Genomic DNA, 7694 nt, shown 5'->3' with positions numbered 1-7694 from the left:
CCAATCCCAGACCCAACAGGGAACCGCTGCACAGACCCATTACCGACGAGTAACGGACTATCTAGCTCAACATGTAACACGTAAACTCACGCCGGCACTCGCGGAGGAGCTGGACAACCCCCTCACCCTTGAAGAACTAGCGACTGCAATGAAACGTTCGAAACCGCACCGAGCACCGGGCCCCGACGGCCTCCCCCTGACTTACTTACGGGCGTTCCAGGAGGAGCTCTTACCGAGACTTCTGACTAGCCTAAACGCCCTGCGGGAAGGGGGTGCGTTCCCCACAGACACCCTAGCAGCTGTAGTCACGGTGATCCCCAAGGAAGGGAAAGACCCGAGTAATTGTGCCAGCTATAGGCCGATCTCACTGCTTAACGCAGATCTAAAATTGTTCACGAAGGCCCTCTCCCTGAGGATATCCCGGTTGCTGCCTGACCTGATCCACCCAGATCAGGTAGGCTTCATTCCAGGCAGGGAAGCACGAGACGACACCATTCGGGCGCTGAACATAATCCATAGCGCACGGGCCGGAAAGCGAGACGTCGTCCTCCTCTCGACGGATGCCGAAAAGGCGTTTGATCGGGTGGATTGGACATACCTGAAGGAAACGCTGCGCCACATGGGCTTTGGCCCGTATATGCGCATGTGGATCTCGGCCCTGTACACCACTCCGACTGCCCGGATACGGATAAACGGAGCCCTCACGCGGTCTTTCCCGATATGTAATGGAACGCGACAAGGCTGTCCCCTGTCCCCCCTCCTGTTTGCCCTCACCCTGGAACCCTTCCTGGAGGCGGTCAGACGGGACGGGGGTATAACAGGGGTCCGCGTGGGCACAGAGGAACATCGGGTAGCAGCATACGCCGACGACATGTTGTTCTTTTTGGAACAACCTCTGGTCTCTGTGCCCAATCTACTAAAGGCTTTTGAAGACTACCGCCAGGTGTCAAACCTGAAACTGAACCTTGACAAGTCGGAGGCAATGCCGATAATGAAGGACGAAGGCGATGCCCACAGACTAGGCAACCAGTTTGCCTTCTCGTGGTGCACAGAGAAGATACGGTACCTCGGTACCTGGCTACCGAAAGACCTTTCACAAACGTACCAACTGAATTTCCTGCCCCTCCTCCGGAACATACAATCGGATCTTCATCGCTGGACGGCTTACTATATCACCTGGTTTGGGAGGATTAACGCGATCAAGATGAACGTGTTACCGCGATTGTTGTATCTCTTTGCCACCCTGCCACTTTTAATCCCACAATCATTCTTCAAATCGCTGGATACAGCTATCCGTGGGTTTATCTGGAATCATAGACCCTCGCGGGTCCGCAAGTCGACGATGGAGAGACCTAAACAATCCGGGGGACTGGGACTGCCCTCGGCGTCCACTTACTATAAAGCCACACACTTGCACAGGCTCACAGACTGGCATGTTGACAAGAGCCCAAAGCGCTGGGTGGCTATGGAGCTACAGCAAACGGGAGGTAAAATCCCCTCGAGACTGTGGTTAGGGGGCACCACGTTCGCAGAGCTGCGGACTGGCAACCCCATGATAGACACGACGCTCAATGTCTGGTGCAAGGTCCGCTACACCCACAGGCTCACTACATCACCGAACCCGTTGACCCCGATTGCATGCAACCCAAACCTAGCAGGGGGACTCCACCCGACGGCACTACGGAACTTTCGTCAGGCGAACTGGATATACCTAGATCAGTGGTGCTCGAGGGGACGACTCCGACCCCTCGAGGACCTGTTGGGAGACACACGGCCCACACAATTAGACATATTTCGATACCACCAGGTGCAATCGTATGTCACCAGCTTAGCTGGAAAAGACCACCTTCATAGGCAATTGACGGATTTTGAAAAAATATGCACGAAAAGAGGCCACATAGACCATGGGGTGTCGCGCATGTGCAAATCTCTGAGAGAGGCCCAAGACTCCTACCCACTGGGATACAAGAGCAAGTGGGAAAGAGAGACAGGTACACAACTCTCGGACCAGGAATGGGACAAAATAGTCCGCTTAACCCACAAATGCTCGATCAGCTCAAAGATCCAAGAGACTGGATACAAGTTATTATCGCTGTGGTATCGGACTCCGGACACCCTTAGGCATTTCGGTGGAGCTGGTGCGGGTGACTGCTGGAGGTGCGGCACGGCCCTGGGAACGAATCTGCACATATGGTGGTCTTGCCCACGCATAGTAACATACTGGCAGATGATAAACACGAAAATTAGAGAAATCACAGGCGATCCCATCCCTTTACAACCCATGACAATGCTCCTACACCACACTCCCATACCCACGCAGAAATATAAACACTCCCTCACCATACATCTGTTGAATGCAGCAAAGGCATTGATTCCCCTACACTGGAAACGCACAACAACACCCTCGTTTAGACAATGGGTGGACAAGGTGGAGAGCGTCTATGATATGGAGATACTGACAGCCTCTCTGCAGGGACGCTCAGATAAGTGCGCATTGCAATGGTACCCCTGGCGACTTTACATCTCCAGAGGAATCGCGTAAATTTCCCGGGACAGGCAGAGAGCCCAGAGTGGCTACCCGAGCTGCGCAGACTGGTCGGATTATACCCAGCGCAGAGGAGATAAGGTAGCTATTTAGCCGGAGGAGACCTCACCCGGGCTCCAGACCCCCCCCCCCCCTTCTCTCCCCCTTGTACCGGCCCTGCTCCCCCCCTCCCCCTCTTCCCTTCCACCAATTCCCAACTTGACGGACCTTTCTCATTACTAGACGCCAGAGGATTCTGGCCCCCCGACTGACTAGACTTTACACTGACGGACAGGTAACTCTATTCGCACTTAGGTGATTAAAATCGAAACCGGACCACACGACATACTACGGAACAATACCTCTTTGAGGGGACTTAGGAGTCAAGGGAAGCAATCCAGACGGATATAGACATGATAGTAGGCCACCGCCTAGACACAAACCCATGGACAGCTATGGCCCATCAGACACGACCGATACCCCTGAAAAGACACACCACCGAGAAGGGAAACACATGGGGCTGCTTAATCCATAAGTAAGACGCCCAAGGGACACACTGTTCCAATAACTACACACAGCAACGGAATCCGGTCCCGCTTGGACTACCCGTGCACATAAAAGGTACTCATACCCTGATACGACGTAGGTTCTGGGGTAGTAAGGAGCTATCCCCGAAATGGGGACACTAGAAATCTGTTGCTAATAAGTGGGGATCTGGGAATGGGAACTGCCGACCTCAGAGATGCCCAACTAAATCCAAGCAAACCCAAGGGGAAGCAAGCGAGTGTTTTTGCCAAGGCCAATTTTGTTACCTAAGCTTCCCAGAAATCTGCTTCTTATTTCTGCACCTCAATAATTTAACTGTTACTATGTTGCAAAAGGTTCAACCTATATTTCCGTGTGACTTATGTGAAATTGCTGTTATTGTTACCTGTGAAACCTTACCAATAAAATACGATTGACATAAAAACACCATGAAGCAGTAATTCCAGCAAATAAAGTAATCCACGAATATCCCCATACAGATCCCAATGACTGGACGACACACAGCATCAGAACTCACTTTTAATTCACACAGCCTCCTTTTAAGAGATTCTCCCATGCAAGGGAGGGATTTGCAATAATTAGGACAGTAGCCAATAAAGTGACAGTTACCTCCCACACATTTCCTCCCCTTAGTGTGACACATAATCCCATTAAATGTGCTGTACTTTCCCCCAAAACCTGGATGTACCCTAAAACAAGCAGATAGCCTAATACTTAGGGTACCCCCTGGTAGCCCTGATCTGGGTGACTAACATATCCAAAATTCACCCAGATCGGACCAGGGGTTCGGGAGTTAGGTGGAGGGTGAAGTTCAACCGACCGCACACGAGGTGGTATCCGAAAAAGGCTCCATGTGTTTTGGCCCTGCGGTCGGTCTCCGTTCGGCAGTTAAATCACATAGTAATCATTGCCATCCACAGCTACTATTAAATTTGCCTTTATTCCCCTGTTCGGTACATTGTTTTTACCGAACGGGGGTCTGCCTAGTCCCTATGTTCGGGAGTTATGGAGCTCTGGAGGTCTCAGCGGTGTTCGGTTGTTCGAGTGTCCGATTTGAGTTCCAGACACTCGACGACCAAACACCGCTGAGATTTTTATGCGTAAGATGGCCGCCGCGCGTGGTTCGTATGCCGAACGGCGAACACACAGGCGCTTAGAAGGTATCAATTAGGCTGCGGTTTAGAAAGTGTGAACACTTAACGAGGCGCACACTTCTCACTGGGGTGGTCTGATGGTTCGGTAGTTTAATTCGTATGAAAACTACCGAACCCTCATACGAAAATTATACACACTTTTCCTATAGACATAGATACAATTATACGAATGCATTTTTACACGAATTATACAGGACAGGCTTCATACAATACGCTACAAGGTGAGAGCCTCTCCCGAACAATCCTGGTCTTTTCGTCACTACTCGTGGTTGGGGTTTCTGCCATCGTGAAGCTCTGATCCAGTTCGGTTAATTCTGCGATCAGCTCCCTCCTCGGACGGTTGCTGGCATTCCCCCCTTGGCTTTCGAGTAAGTCCTTTAAGGTCGTGCGTTTCAATTTGTCATAAGCGCTCTCCATCCGTTCGGTATCTCTCCTAGGAAATCCAGGACAATCCCGCCGCTGCCACCAAATGTTACGCTTACCCCCAGGCTAGCTGGAAGCTGGACCGCTTGGATGATCTGGATCCTGGTTTGGAGAGAGAGAGAAGCTGTTTCAGCTAGACGACCAACAGGCTCCTGTAAATGTAGAACAATCCCACTAGCTATTGTACACCTAGGATACTCTTTTCCCCACAAAACGAGTCGAGGCTGCGATTTGAAGGTCAAACAAGAACTGGCTTTAATGGCACACAGGGATCGGTATTTATGCAAAATCTCAGGTCCAGGGACAGCCCCCTCTGGACCTGATGGGATACAGGAATAATACAAGGGATCAACCAATCAGAATAAAATGCATCATTTGAATTTGTTACCGCCCAGCTTGGAGATAATGAATCCAACGGCTTTGACAATACAATTATCTCCAAGTGCCCAAATGCCACGTTTTTATTACACATGAAAAACAGGTTAAAAATATATAACTTCAACATTTTCAGCTATAATTCGGGACTTCCACCATTCATTCTGTAGCCCAGGTCTGGGTGCAATAGTTCACCGAAGAGCGCCTCAAACCCACGAACCATATGCTTTTTTTTTTCGTTCCAAAGTCCGTTCGCATATTTGGTCCCAAGCCTGAGATGGCGGCCATGTTTTTGAGTGAGTCAATAGGCAGCGGGACCTCGGCATCAAACCTGTGGAACGAGTAACGGCCAGAGTTGTGCACGAATCCCCGCTCTCTGGCTGGATGTTTCAGCTGTTCGGGAGACGAACGTAGACCGCCATGAAGGGGGTACTTAACCTACGGTTAACCGCAACACTCAACATTCTAAATGAGGCCACACGCCAGGCTGTAGGTGGTCCCCGTTCGTGACCCTTTTGGTAGTTTGACTATCGGGAGATAAGGCACGAACGGGAATGCCCGGAGGCCGTCAATTAACCTGCGGTTAACCGCAGACCGCAAATCTCTGGGCGATCAAGTGGTAACACACTCCCCTCGCAGGGTGGTCGGTCGTTCGGTAGTTTGAAAGGTGACCAGGGTTAAGTGGCGGCACACGCCAGGGACCGGGTGGTCCGTTATTCGTTTAATGAATCGGTGCAAGTAATCCGTTCGTGAGTTGGGTACAGGATTCAAGTACCGAAGCAATAGTATAGCAAAGAACAACATAATGCTTGTCTGTAACAGTTTTGTAACACTCTCCTGGTTGCGGTCATCCCTGCTGCTTGTGCACCTTTTTGTTCCACACTTTTCCCTTAAACATAACTTTCTATTAATGTGCTTTGGGAACATCCAACTTCCTTCGCAATTACCTTTTGAGGCTTTCCCTCCTTATGGAGGGTGTCAATGATGGATTTCTGCACTACTGTCTGGTCAGCACTCTTTCCCATAATTGTGATTCCTACTGTACAAGACTGGGAGACTATTTAAAGGCTCAGAAACCCTTTGCAGGTGTTATGGCTTACTTAGCTGATTAGAGTGGGACACTGTGAGCCTAGAATATTGCACCTTTTCACAAGATTCTAATTTACTGAGATTGTGGATTTAAGTTTTTCATGAGCTGTAAGCCATAATCATCGCACTTATGACAAATCACGGCTTGAACTATCTTGCTTTGCATGTAATGCGTCGTCTATCTCATATATTAGTTTCCCCTTTTACGTCGCATTACTGAAATAAATCAACTTTTGCACGATATTCTAATTTTTCGAATAATCCATCTAAGATTTGCAATTGTCTTAGGCAGTCTACACATCTCTCCACTGTAATGTTAATTGCCATCTTGTTTCCATATGCTTTCAGAAGGCAATATCAGCAGGATTTGACAAGACCCCTATATCAGTTGCTTTGCCCAAACTACCATTTATATGGGTTTTCAGTCAAGTTGTAGTGGGAAGCAGTATGTGGTAGCCCCGTGACGGCAAACCTATGACACGATGGTCATCGCCCAAGAACAGTGAACACGCAGCGCTTACTTTGTACGTGCTCCGGTTGCTTCTTGCTTGTGTCCTTGCACGTCACGGCAACACTAGGGTGAACCCCAGGTCATAGCGCAGCGTGGTTTCCTTCAACACTCCTTCCGCAAATCCGCCTTGAACCCTGAGCCCAGAACACTGATCCCAAGCCTGCTGGAGAACTGCAAGTAAGTTTAGCAATCCTCAACACCTCTTCATTTCTGCACAAGTTTATTGGGACAAAGACAGAGCTCTTCTTTACTCCCCAGACTGATGTTTCTTAAAGGCACACTTCATACTGACTTTTGCATTTTCTCATTAAAAGAAAAAAGGCTTCCCTGATGTGAAAAAAATATCACCATTTAACACATTTTTCCTTAGACTTTGAAAATAATGTGAAATTTCTTCACAACCAAGAAAACTTTGTAATTGTAATACATATGAAACCATGTTTAAAGATACACAGCAAACCAATAAAAATAAATGTACACATCGTACTAGCAGAATTAGTAGTAAAGGTTTGTCTTGAATTTTTTTTTTTATTTATAAATATTTCCCATACCATTCCCTGTGAATCAATCAGTTGTATGCGGACAACTGACTAACAGAACCCTGCCATAGGTAGTTTGCATTTTGTTGCAAACTTGTATCATGCTTGCTGGGGTAACACAAGACAGATAGAGCTACAAATTTTACAAAATTGTGGAGATTTCTAGATGTGACACGGCACCAGAGATAGGTTAGTTTTTTTTTTTTACAAATTTTGACACACCGAGCTCATCACTGTGGTAGCCTGTCACCTACTGCTGCCCAGTAAAACGCTGGAGATAAGTGTATGGTGGCACACTACAATATATTTTTCTCTAGTGTGGGTTCATTTTTTCCTTTAAGAAGGTTTTAAAGAGTTCTAAATAATACAGTATATGTAGTGAGCCTGGTTTACACCCACACCCAGTAACAGGACTCACACTGCCCATAATAGCAGCGAGCTGTGACACTCAGTGCCCAAGGGCTAGCACTAGTCCCCAGTGAGCTCCAGCTAGCCAGCATTGGCGGGTGCTGTATAATATACGGGTGTCTGGC

Source organism: Pelobates fuscus, chromosome 1 (assembly GCF_036172605.1).
Source record: "Pelobates fuscus isolate aPelFus1 chromosome 1, aPelFus1.pri, whole genome shotgun sequence".
Taxonomy (NCBI): Eukaryota; Metazoa; Chordata; class Amphibia; order Anura; family Pelobatidae; genus Pelobates; species Pelobates fuscus.
Note: the sequence above shows the minus strand (reverse complement) of the source record.